The following is a 12,600-nucleotide window of genomic DNA, read 5'->3' on the forward strand; positions in this document are numbered from 1 at the left end:
ACTAACATTTTGTAAAATCCCTGTGTTAAGTTGTAGCCCATATTCCAATAAATAATCTGTAAAAAGTTCAACTTCCTACCTCAAATACTTTGTGAGGAAAGATGTAATTTATAAGCGTTATTTTAACATTGCAAGTATAGGGCGTTCCGGAGCCCCTTAACACAGGTACGGCATGAAATGGAACACAAGTTCTATGTTTTTAATATTACACGTATCTCTCAGGTGGAATGCCGTAAGGTCACAACTCGTACATATCATTAGACCATGCTCTGTAGCCGTATACGTCATTCGTGCCTCTAGCATGTACGCTTTCTAGAGAGTAAATTTTAAAACCTGCACTTTCTTCTTGAAGTACCCTGTATAATATCTGACGGAAAGACTCATATAACCATACTACTTAACGAACTTACTACACCATACTACTCACATATTACGACTTAACTTCAGTTACTTCGCCGCTTTTTACTATTACGTCTACTGAAGTGGTCATCTCCCGGCGCTAGCTTGACATCGTTCAGTAATTTTGCGAGATAAAGCCGCTTCCTTCTGTGATTCAACATAACAATGAAAATGTTACTTCTGATGCGATTATTTACATTAAGCGTCATACAGACAGATTACTTACACTTAGGTTGGCTCTTCTACGAGAAAAACTCTCAGAATTTTAGCGTGAAGCAGTGCATGCTTAAATTTGCCTCTCTTTTAGCGGATGCATCTACGTGATAAGCGATTCAATATTAAGTGAGAGGCAGAGGGTTCATCGAAACGCCTTCAAGCTATTTCTCCACCGCTCCACTATCGAAGAGGGCGGGGGAAAACGAACACTTAAATCTTTCCGTCTGATCTCTGATTTGTCGTATTATGATGCTCATTTGTCCCTATGTACGTGGGCACCGAAACATTTTCGCATTCGGAGACAAGGTTGGTGGCAGAAATTTCAGGAGTGATTCCTGTCGCGACGAATTTCGCTTTTGTTTTAATGACTGCCACCCCAACTTACGTTCATACCCATTGCACTCTCTCCTCTCTTTCCCAATAATATTAAAGTGACCGTCCTTCAATGTCCTCCGTCAATTCTGTCTGGTAAGAATCCCACACCGCGCCACAATACTCCAGAAGAGGACGCACAAGCGTAGCGTAGGCAGTCTCTTTAGTAGACCTGCTGCATCTTCTAACTGTTCTGACAATAAATGGCAGTCTTCGGTTTGCTTTTCTATGTCATCGTTCCAGTTTAAGTTATTCGTGATTGTAATCCCTAAGTATTCAGTTACATTAACAGCTTTATATTTGTGTGTGTGTGTGTGTGTGTAACGGAAATTAAACGTATACCCCTTAGCACTCATGTGGATGATTTCACACTTTTCAATATTTTGAGTCAATTGCCACATTCTGCACCATACAGATAGCTTGTCTAAATCGTTCTGCAATTGGTTTTTGATCATTTGATGACTTCACAAGAGCCGGCCGGGTGGCCGAACGGTTCTAGGCGCTACAGTCTGGAACCGCGCGACCGCTACGGTCGCAGGTTCGAATCCTGTCTCGGGCATGGATGTGTGTGATGTCCTTAGGTTAGTTAGGTTTAAGAAGTTCTAAGTTCTAGGGGACTGAAGACCTCAGAAGTTAAGTCCCATAGTGCTCAGAGCCATTTGAACCATTTTGAACTTCACAATACGGTAAATAACAGCAATACCTCCATGTAGACGTCTTCTCAGACCGACTCCTGTCGGCTGAAGCGTGAATGACAATTTGGATTGAAGAGGCAGCCGTGCTTCTAGGATAGTCCGGGCAGTTGTGCAAATAAAACGATATTTGTAATAAGATAATATGAAAAGGAAGTCCCTTATTCGTGATTAATAAGTTAACTTCGTAAAATATAGGTATTAAGCTGGGCATCCGTGATGTCATTTTGCCTATATTGTTAAAAGTGTCTTTTAGCCTAAAATTTTCCACAAATACTGAGTTTTAGTGCAGAATCGATATGCAATGTCAGAAGCCGGTTAAAAAACCTTTCTGACGATTAATCCCTGTACGATTAGCATGTGTTGAGAAAAAGGGATATTGACTTGAGAAATAATATGAGGCGTGTTTTTTAAGTAAGTACCGTTCTGAAATTAAAAAAAGACGTGCTAAGATATCTCAATAATTTTATTTTTATATGAACGCCTGTACCTTCATCTACTTTTCTACATAATTTCCGTCAATATTGAGGCACTTGTCATAACGTTGTACCAGTTTTTGAATACCCTCCTCATAGAAGTCTGCCGCCTGACTTGTTAACCACTGCATCACCACTGTTTTGACTTGGCCATCGTCTTGAAGACGCTGACCGCCCAGGTGTTTCTTCAAGTGCAGGAACGGATGGTAGTCACTGGGCGCAAGATCGGGGCTGTACGGAGGAAGCTCTAGAATTTCCCATCGAAAAGATGTGATGAGATCTTTGGTCTGATTCGCCACATGCGGACGGGCATTGTCCTGCAGCAAAACTATGCCCTTGCTCAACTTCCATGGACTGTTGCTTTGATCCTGGTGTGACGTAGGCCACCCACGTTTCATCGCCCGTAACAATTTGGCTTAAGAAATCATCACCGCCGTTGTGGTACCGCTCGAGGAAAGTCAATGCACTGACTAAACGTTTGGTTTTGTGCACATCCGTCAACATTTTCGGTACCCAACGAGCGCACAATTTTCGGTAATTCAAGTGCTCGGTCACAATGCCATACAAAACACTACGAGAAACATTAGGAAAGTCATCCCGCAAGGAAGAAATTGTAAAGCGTCTGTTTTCCCTCACCTTATTGTCTCCTTCCTGCACCAAACTTTCATTAACGACCGAAGGACGCCCACTCCTTCATCATGCACATTTGTGCGGCCATCTTTAAATGCTCTCACCCACTTTCTTACCATTCCATCACTCATAATGTTTTCTCCGTAAACTGCACAGACCTCACGATGTATATCTATCGCTTTTAGGCCTTTAGCACTAAGAAATCTTCTAGCAGCCCGTACATCACAGTCGGCGGGACTCACGATTATCTCAGGCATCTTAAACACTCGGTACACAACGTAAACAAGGAAGAATCAGACTGTAATGGCGTCAGTGCGTAGATTAAGGTACAGGCTTTCATGTAAAAATAAAATTATCGAGATATAGCACGTCTTTTTTTAATTTCAAAACGGTACTTACTTAAAAAACACGCCTCATATAATGATAACCGCACACAGACTTTAGGCCTATCCCGTACATTAAAAAAAATGGTTCAAATGGCTCTGAGCACTATGGGACTTAACTGCTGTGGTCAACAGTCCCCTAGAGCTTAGAACTACTTAAACCTAACTAACCTAAGGACATCACACACATCCATGCCCGAGGCAGGATTCGAACCTGCGACCGTAGCGGTCACGCGGTTCCAGACTGAAGCGCCTTTAACCGCACAGCCACACCGGCCGGCTATCCCGTACATTCCCTAACGTATCTCTCTCGTAGGAATCGTGAGAAAAGGTGAAACAGCACGCTCGGAGACATGTGAACAATTGAGAATCGTTGGCAAGAATTGAAAGGAGGTTACTTAGAGAAATAAAGACTTTTTTGCCAAAATTGTGTTATCTTTGTCAGGTCGGTTACTTCTGGGCCAGCCCTCATAATTGGCATATATCTTAAAAACACTTTAGCTCAATATTTCCAACATTTCTGTGACGCTCTGTCGTCGGTCATACAGACTTGTGAGAGTTTGCGCTGCCCTTCTTCGTACGCGTTTGCGCTGTCTTGTGTTGGTCCCACACACTTCAGCAGTACTTCAGAATGGGTCACACAAGTGTTTCAAAAGCGGAATCTAAATAGATCGCATCAGAGGAGTCGACTAAATGACGCTCCCTGTAGGCGTAAATTGGTTTGTATTTCAGTTGGTGAAGGTGCAACGAGGGGAAAAATGAATTCCTTCATTAAGTGAAATGCCACGGTTGGCGAGAACATTGCGATAAAGACAGACAGACTCGCTCTGCGTTCAGTGCAGGTAGCAGACTCCTGTGTTCTGACGAGGCGCGCCGTGTTAGTTTTATTCGGTAATTCGAAAATAAAACTCAATTGACGCACACGATAGAGTTTAAGGTAAATCACTCGCGATTTTCTGTTTCAATCACGCATTACCAATTAAATCAGCACAAAGCACTTCAGCGTCACAGTGCCATCTCTCGTATTATTTCACAGCAACTCCTCTTACTTGCGGAGCGTTATCTAAACTCTCTCGCGTCCATTTAGCCGCTTCCGATCTCCAATTATGACGTTTTTGGAGATCGAAAGTATCCTCAATGAAAACTAAAACGATTCCTGCACACAGATCTTACGAAACTCAGATCGTTCTCTTTGCCGGTGAAATCCCCATTGGTTGATGCAGTGCTCCTTGACCTAAGGAAAGCATTTGACACAGTTCTGCACCGCCATTTAGTGAAAAAAATTCGAGATTATCTAGTGTCGGATCAGATTTGTGGACTGGATTCAGAACTACCTCGCAGACAGAGGTCAACAGGTCGCTCTTAACTGAAAAAAGCGACAGATGTACAGATAATGTCAGGATTACTCGAACGAAGTGTAACAGAACCGCTGCTGTTTACAATATACGGGGTGAGGCAGCTAAGGCAGGCCACCCCAGAATAAATAAATATATCGAGGTGCAGTTTTCGACAACTTATAGCGAACGATTTAGGGAATTTCCTGAAGTAATTTTTATCGTCTATAGTCACCGAACTAGGACACCTAACTTGCTTTTTGTTTTTCTTTTTTTTTCTAATAGGATTACATTTTACGATGAATACGACAGTCGAGAATATCATTTCTCCGTGACTGTCAGGCCTTGTGACTATAGAGTCTGCTGTAAGTGCACCATAATGTATTCAACACCACGACGGAACTTTGTGTAAATTTAGAATACTACAGCTCTCACAAGGAGGAACGCTAAATACCGGACTCGTGAGACTAAGAACGCGAAATCAGTTGCGCTTAGCGAGCTCTTTGTCTGCATGCGTTACTAGATACATTGTACGTAGGAACCCATATAAGGTTGAAGGCAAAATGACACAGAATAAACAACACACAAAAAGCAACAAAACAAGGAATAAAAGCTCTGCGCGACCCGAGAACAAACCACAGCGCCCCTAACGGAAATTGCGGAATTACTTGGCGCACGCGCGAAAATTGACACTTACTCGGGTTGACCCTCGCACGCTAACACAACACATTCCAGATTACGACTACGTTCGCTACAACGCCCTAACTTATCGCAGAGCTGTTTCACTGGCTTCAGGAAGCGACTATGGGCAAGCGAGTCCATTTCAGGGATGTTACGAACCACAATATTTTCCCATCTTCTGCTGCACAATGATTTTATCAGCCCATTATTTACATAACAGACGAGTCTCGTTTCGGCAGGTTGCCATTTCCAAGTCATCGTGAAAATGACAACGTACAGGTTTTTTCGTATAAAATTACGAAATGTAAGAAATGGTTCAAATGGCTCTGAGCACTATGGGACTCAACTGCTGAGGTCATAAGTCCCCTAGAACTTAGAACTACTTAAACCTAACTAACCTAAGGACAACACACACATCCATGCCCGAGGCAGGATTCGAACCTGCGACCGTAGCGGTCGCGCGGTTCCAGACTGTAGCGCCAGAACCGCTCGGCCACCAGCGGCCGGCACGAAATGTAAGATAGATGACTTCTATTTTTGTAGATATTTGCGTTTTTATGTGTTATATCTTACGTTTTCTGTAAGTCTTACCAGTTTAATTTTAAGACATAAGTATTGAAAGATGTTCGCCGTAGTTGTTCTTGGTAGTTATTTCAAAACCTTCTTTCTTTTTGCGCAGGGACAACTGATGTCATAAGCGCCCATGTCATAGCCTTAGAACACTAATCAGGAAATGAAGTTAAAAGCGACAGCACGTTATGCCCAATCGACGAAAGGAAAGACAGCTAAAAACAAAGACTTCCTCTTGCAGAAAGGTCCACAAAATATGCCGTAGAGACGACGAAGGTCCTGAAGACAATCCGCGAGTCGTTCACTAAAAACGGCCACTAACTCAAGACGGTAAGTAGACAGTACAATGCAACTGGTTGAAAGAAGGACATTCGGTCAAGAAATGGGGAACCATCACAGGGCATTAGGTCAGTGAATGACATCTTAAATACGTCTGTGTTTTCTGCTTCACTTTTATTTTATTAGCTCATAATTTTCATGAGTCTCTTTATATAAAAGCTAGTGAAATCATTATGCAGTACAATGATGCATTCCCCAAACCCCGAACTCTGCCAGATAGAGTACAGCCAGAGACTACAGCGTCATCCAGCACTCCAAAGCACTAGTTTCCCGTCATACTTGCAATATTGCATACCTGTTTAAGCTATTACTTTGCACTTCAAGAAAACATTTCAGTGGTTATTTCTGAAATACTTCAGGAAGGTTCTCACTCGTCGTGTGAATGCTGATTGACTTTCAATACGTCATTGTATTTTATTTCGTAATTAAACTACGTCATTGAAAAAAACATTATACAGGATGGTCCATTGATAGCGACCGGGCCAAATATCTCACGAATTAAGCATGAAACGGAAAAACTACAAAGAACAAAACTCATCTAGCTTGAAGGCAGAAATCAAATGGCGCTATGGTTGGCACGCTAGATGGCGCTGCCATAGGTCAAACGGGGCTGTAACAAATGATGATGCCCAAGTAGGTGTTTTAGCTGATGTCGCGGCTAATCCGCACAACCAGTAGCAGATAAATTGCGCGAGAATCGGGAATCTCAAAAACGTCGGTGTTGAGAATGCTACATCAACATCGATTGCACCCGTACCATATTTCTATGCACCAGGAATTGCGTGGCGACGCCTATGAACGTCGTGTACAGTTCTGCCACTGGGCACAGGAGAAATTACGGGACGGTGAAAAATTTTTTGCACGCGTTCTATTGAGATTCACAGGGAGAGTCCTTAGAAAATGTAGTCCATCAACAAAGGAGGTGGCTTACAAAACGCTCGTTCGACCTATACTTGAGTATTGTTCATCAGTGTGGGATCCGGACCAGGTCGGGTTGACAGAGGAGATAGTGAAGATCCAAAGAAGAGCGGCGCGTTTCGTCACAGGGTTATTTGGTAAGCGTGATAGCGTTACGGAGATGTTTAGCAAACTCAAGTAGCAGACTCTGCAAGAGAGGCGCTCTGCATCGCGGTGTAGCTTGCTGTCCAGGTTTCGAGAGGGTGCGTTTCTGGATGAGGTATCGAATATATTGCTTCCCCCTACTTATACCTCCCGAGGCGATCACGAATGTAAAATTAGAGAGATTCGAGCGCGCACGGAGGCTTTCCGGCAGTCGTTCTTCCCGCAAACCATACCCGACTGGAACAGGAAAGGGAGGAAATGACAGTGACACGTAAAGAGCCTTCCGCCACACGCCGTTGGGTGGAGTGTGGAGTATAAATGTAGATGTAGATGTCGAGGCTAAGCTCTGTTAGATGTTGGAAGCAGTGCGAGATAAGGCTCATCCGATCAAAAGGCTTTCCTCCATTGCTCCAAAGTCCAGGTTTTATGGATTCGGCACCGCGTTTTCCTTTTACTGTCATCTACATCACCGTTCCGCAGTTTTGGAATTCGAGCTCGCCCTGCAGTTCCCTGCCTCTTGATCTCCCTTCGCGGTGTTTTGGTGCCAACAGCGTTCGCGAACTTTCAGTTCTGTAGTGACTTCTGTAGCTGTCGTCAATTGTTTTTCGTCGCAGTCCTCTTCAGTGACTTTCGTCAGGATCACTCAATACGCACTTTCGTCTGCGTTGTGACTTAGCGGATGATCATTTTTTTCCACTTTCCCAGTACGCAGTAGCCTATAAATCTTCGATACCTCTTAAAACACCAAACATTTTGGCTGCCTTGGTTGCGGAAGCAGCCACCATACGAACACCTACACTATTGGCCACTAATATTGCTACACCACGCAGATGACGTGCTACAGACGCGAAATTTAACCGACAGGAAGAAGATGCTGTGCTATGCAAATGATCAGCTTTTCAGAGCATTCACACAAGGTTGGCGCCGGTAGCGACACCTACAACGTGCTGACATGAGGAAAGTTTCCAACCGATTTCTCATACACAAACAGCAGTTGACCGGCATTGCCTGGTGAAACGTTGTTGTGATGCCTCGTGTAAGGAGGAGAAATGCGTACCACCACGTTTCCGGCTTTGACAAAGGTCGGATTGCAGTGTATCGCGATTGCGGTTTATCGTATCGGGACATTGCTGCTCGCGTTGGTTGAGATCCAATGACTTAGCAGAATATGGAATCGGTGGGTTCAGGAGGGTAATACGGAACGCCGTGTTGGATCCCAACGGCCTCGTATCAGTAGCAGTCGAGATGACAGGCATCTTATCCGCACGGCTGTAACGGATAGTGCAGCCACGTCTCGATCCATGAGTCAACAGATGGGGACGTTTGCGAGACAACAACCATCTGCACGAACAGTTCGACGACGTTTGGAGCAGCATGGACTATCGGAGACCGTGGCTGCGGTTCCCCTTGACGATGCATCACAGACAGGAGCGCCTGCGATGGTGTACTCAACGACGAATGTGGGTACACGAATGGCAAAAGGTCATTTCTTCGGATGAAACCAGGTTCTGTTTACAGCATCATGATCCGTGTTTGGCAACATCGCGATGAACGCACATTGGAAGCGTGTATTCGTCATCGCCATACTGGCGTATCACCCGGCGTGATGGTATGGGGTGCCATTGGTTACACGTCTCGGTCACCTCTTGTTCGCATTGACGGTACTTTGAACGGTGGACGTTACATTTCAGATGTGTTACGACCCGTGGCTCTACCCTTCCTTCGATCCCTGCGAAACCCTACATTTCAGCAGGATAATGCACGATCGCATGTTGCAGGTCCTGTACGGGCCTTTCCGGATACAGAAAATGTTCGACTGCTGCCCTGGCCAGCACACTCTCCAGATCTCTCACCAACTGAAAACGTGTGGTCAATGGTGGCCGAGCAACTGGCTCGTTACAACACGCCAGTCACTACTCTTGATGAACTGTTGTATCGTGTTGAAGCTGCATGGGCAGCTGTACCTGTACACGCAATCCGACCTCTGTTTGACTGAATGCCCAGGCGTATCAAGGCCGTTATTACGGCCAGAGGTGGTTGTTCTGGGTACTGATTTCTCAGGATCTACGCACCCAAATTGCGTGAAAATGTAATCACACGTCAGTTCTAGTATAATATATTTGTCCAATGAATACCCGTTTATCATCTGCATTTCTTCTTGGTGTAGCAATTTTAATGGCCAGTAGTGTACCACCTACCACCGTTCGAACGTACTCAGTTCCGGAATAATGCTCTGACAACAACACAAAACACTGTCCTGACCATTTGTAACATATTAAGGACACTGTACAGGAGCCCTGGGTATTCAAATACAGCTGGAGGCTTGGCTAACATCTGCAGTTACGGCCAAGCATGTGGTATGTTAACTGCTGCTGGGAGGGGCCGAAGGCTGACTGCAGTATAAGTTGTTGGAGACGTTAGTGTTGCAATGGCTCACATTTCTTGACGCAATGTGCAATTTTCAAAGCAGTACACAAGCTGTATCACGACAGCTGGACATCCCATGGTCCACCGTTCGAAAAGTGCTTCGAGCAATTGTGAAATGGTACCTCCAGTGCCGTTCCAGGCTGCCATCGATGCAGATGGTCGTCACACTGAGCAACGCTTCTAACCTGGAACGCAGGTATGGTGCGCAGTTAACAAATGTTATCTGCTCATGAGAAAATTGAAAAATGTGTTTATTTCAATGGGCAACGGCCTTGCCGCAGTGGATACACCGGTTCCCGTGAGATCACCGAAGTTAAGCGCTGTCGGGCTGTGGTTGGCACTTGGATGGGTGACCATCCAGGCCGCCATGTGCTGTTGCCATTTTTCGGGGTGCACTCAGCCTCGTGATGCCAATTGAGGAGCTACTCGACCGAATAGTAGCGGCTTCGGTCAAGAATACCATCTTACGACCGGGAGAGCGGTGTGCTGACCCCACGCCTATCCGCATCCTCCTCTGAGGATGACACGGCGGCCCGATGGTCCCGATGGGCCACTTGTGGCCTGTAGACGGAGTGGTTTATTTCAATGGCTTATTCGTTATTCCTCCACCGCATGTCCTTATAAATGTTTCCACAGAGTTTCACAGTCCTACGATCATTTGTTTTCGTGTGGACCGTCTGAAGTAACTAAAGTTTAAGTATAACCATCCTGTAACCTGCAGGCTTCGCTAGCATCTGTATTGTCACTCGAGCATTTCCCAGTGTGCTTCCGTATTTTCGTGCAACTCCTGTTATCGCTTTCCAGTCAACGAAATGTTACTGCGAGCCCTGTAGCTGCAGTAATTGCAATACGCGTGCAAGTACCTTGCCTAGAGATACTAGTTGTCAGTTTTCCCAAGCGTAAAATCAAAATCTTGCCGTGACCTTCTCCTGAAATTAGCTAACAGATGGTTCAAATGGTTCTGAGCACTATGGGACTTAACTGCTGTGGTCATCAGTCACCTAGAACTACGTAAACCTAACTAACCTAAGGACATCACACACATCCGTGCCCGAGCTGGATTCGAACCTGCGACGTAGCGGTCGCGCGGTTCCAGACTGTTGCGCCTAGAACCGATCGGCCACTCCGGCCGGTTAGCTAACAGAATGTCGTCGCCACTTTGTATTTCTCGTACAGTACGTTCTGTCTACTAGTTTTAGCTCACGCGTCTCCATTAGCTAGGAAGCAAGAAGAAAGAGGCATCGTGCTGATGTACAGGGTGATCAAAAAGTCAGCATAAATTTGAAAACTTAATAAACCATGGAATAATGTAGATAGAGAGGTAAAAATTGACACAAATGCTTGGAATGACATGGGGTTTTATTAGAACAAAAAAAAAAAAAAACAAAGTTCACAAAATGTCCGACAGATGGCGCGTGAAAGATCTCTTGCGCCCGTCGTTTGGTAATGATCGTGTACTCAGCCGCCACTTTCGTCATGCTTGGCCTCCCAGGTCGCCAGACCTCAGTACGTGCAGTTATTGGCTTTGGGGTTACCTGAAGTCGCAAGTGTATCGTGATCGACCGACATCTCTAGGGATGCTGAAAGACAACATCCGACGCCAGTGCCTCACCATAACTCCGGACATGCTTTACAGTGCTGTTCACAACATTATTCCTCGGCTACAGCTATTGTTGAGGAATGATGGTTTACATACTGAGTATTTCCTGTAAAGAACATCATCTTTGCTTTGTCTTACTTTGTTATGCTAATTATTGCTATTCTGATCGGATGAAGCGCCATCTATCGAACAATTTTTGAACTTTTGTTTTTGTTTTGCTTCTAATAAAACCCCATGTCATTCCAATCATGTTTGTCAGTTTGTACCGCCCTACATTATGCCGTGATTTATTCAGTTTTCAAATTTATACTGACTTTTTGATCACCCGGTACTTTAACGAATCAGAAAAGGAGGTACCTTGCATTATGCAGCAGGTGGATGTTTAAAAGCCGGAGTATTTTCACGAAGAAAGTAGCGTGGTTGAATGAGTGCTAGAGACAGACTAGGGCAAGTGCCGTGTGACAGCCATGGCGCGGGGGAGCGGACACCTGTTGTTTCACTTGCCAGGCGGCGGTTCCAGGTCTGTTTTGAAGACGGAAGCGAGCGCCCTGCCCGAGTGTTTTTGTGGCGGCATCGCTCCGGCCTGTGTCCGGCCGGCTGGAAGTTATTCCAAGGTCTACCGGCACGGCTGTAGGATGAGGAGGAAGAGGGGGCGGCCGGGGGGGGGGGGGAGAAAAAGAATTCCTAGCCGGGGGCGCCGGCCGCCTCTTCTTTCCTGCCGCCCCGGCAAAAGAGACCAGCACGAGCTCCGCAGATAGATGCTCTTACCTTGCGCGTCGCGCCGTCTTGGAAGCCTCTCGCCTCTCCCCGCTTCGTCCTTCCTTTTTCCTCTCCGCTTCTCCCTTCACGCAGCCAGACTCATAGCCCCTGCTGCCGCCACAGCAGAGAGAAACCGCACACACTCAGAAACAGCCGTCAAAATTTTGCTACCCACGCACACACGGTGAATACGACACGCGATCGAGCTGAAGCGATGCGCTTCCAGCCGCAGGCAGCAACTGTCAGCCGAAACGAGATGGTCGCGACGGCACGTCAGAACGCACTGCGGAATCACGCGCGTTCACTCTCAACTCGCGGGCACCGGGCCGCCGCTCCGCGTGTGAATAGCGCGGTGGTGGGGGGGCGTCGCGCCTGATTGGGCAGCCACGGTCGCATGGTGGGGGGAGAGCACGTTGCTTTTATGGCCGGGCTGCTACAGGCCCGCCATCTGCCGGCCGACGCGCGAACTGCTGGCGCCGGGCGGCGAGGCCTTTGTCGTTCAGCGGCTGAGGAGCTGGAACATCGCTGGCATGCTTCTCCATTTACGTCCATCCACTCTCTGCAACTGTTGCGACTCTGAGATAACCTTTCCGAAGCACTAAACTGTTAACAGTACCCAGTATTAGAACTGGAATTTAAAAGTGCATTGGACGACTTGAG

At 46.1% G+C, this 12,600-nt stretch overlaps 1 protein-coding gene and 1 pseudogene across 3 annotated transcripts in view; one reads left to right on the forward strand and one right to left on the reverse strand.

Annotated features, from left to right (window-relative positions):
* LOC126210097 (interference hedgehog) overlaps positions 1 to 12,237 on the reverse strand; it is a 640,582-nt gene extending 628,345 nt beyond the window's left edge. For all 3 annotated transcript variants that reach the window (XM_049939232.1, XM_049939231.1, XM_049939233.1), the window contains exon 1: positions 11,950 to 12,237. The gene's annotated coding sequence lies outside the window, so the exon portion shown is untranslated. The remainder of the gene's footprint in view (positions 1 to 11,949) is intronic.
* Positions 9,844 to 9,962, forward strand: LOC126210908 (5S ribosomal RNA; annotated as a pseudogene).
* Positions 12,238 to 12,600: the final 363 nt, after the last annotated feature.

Source organism: Schistocerca nitens, chromosome 10 (genome assembly GCF_023898315.1).
Source record: "Schistocerca nitens isolate TAMUIC-IGC-003100 chromosome 10, iqSchNite1.1, whole genome shotgun sequence".
Lineage (NCBI taxonomy): Eukaryota > Metazoa > Arthropoda > Insecta > Orthoptera > Acrididae > Schistocerca > Schistocerca nitens.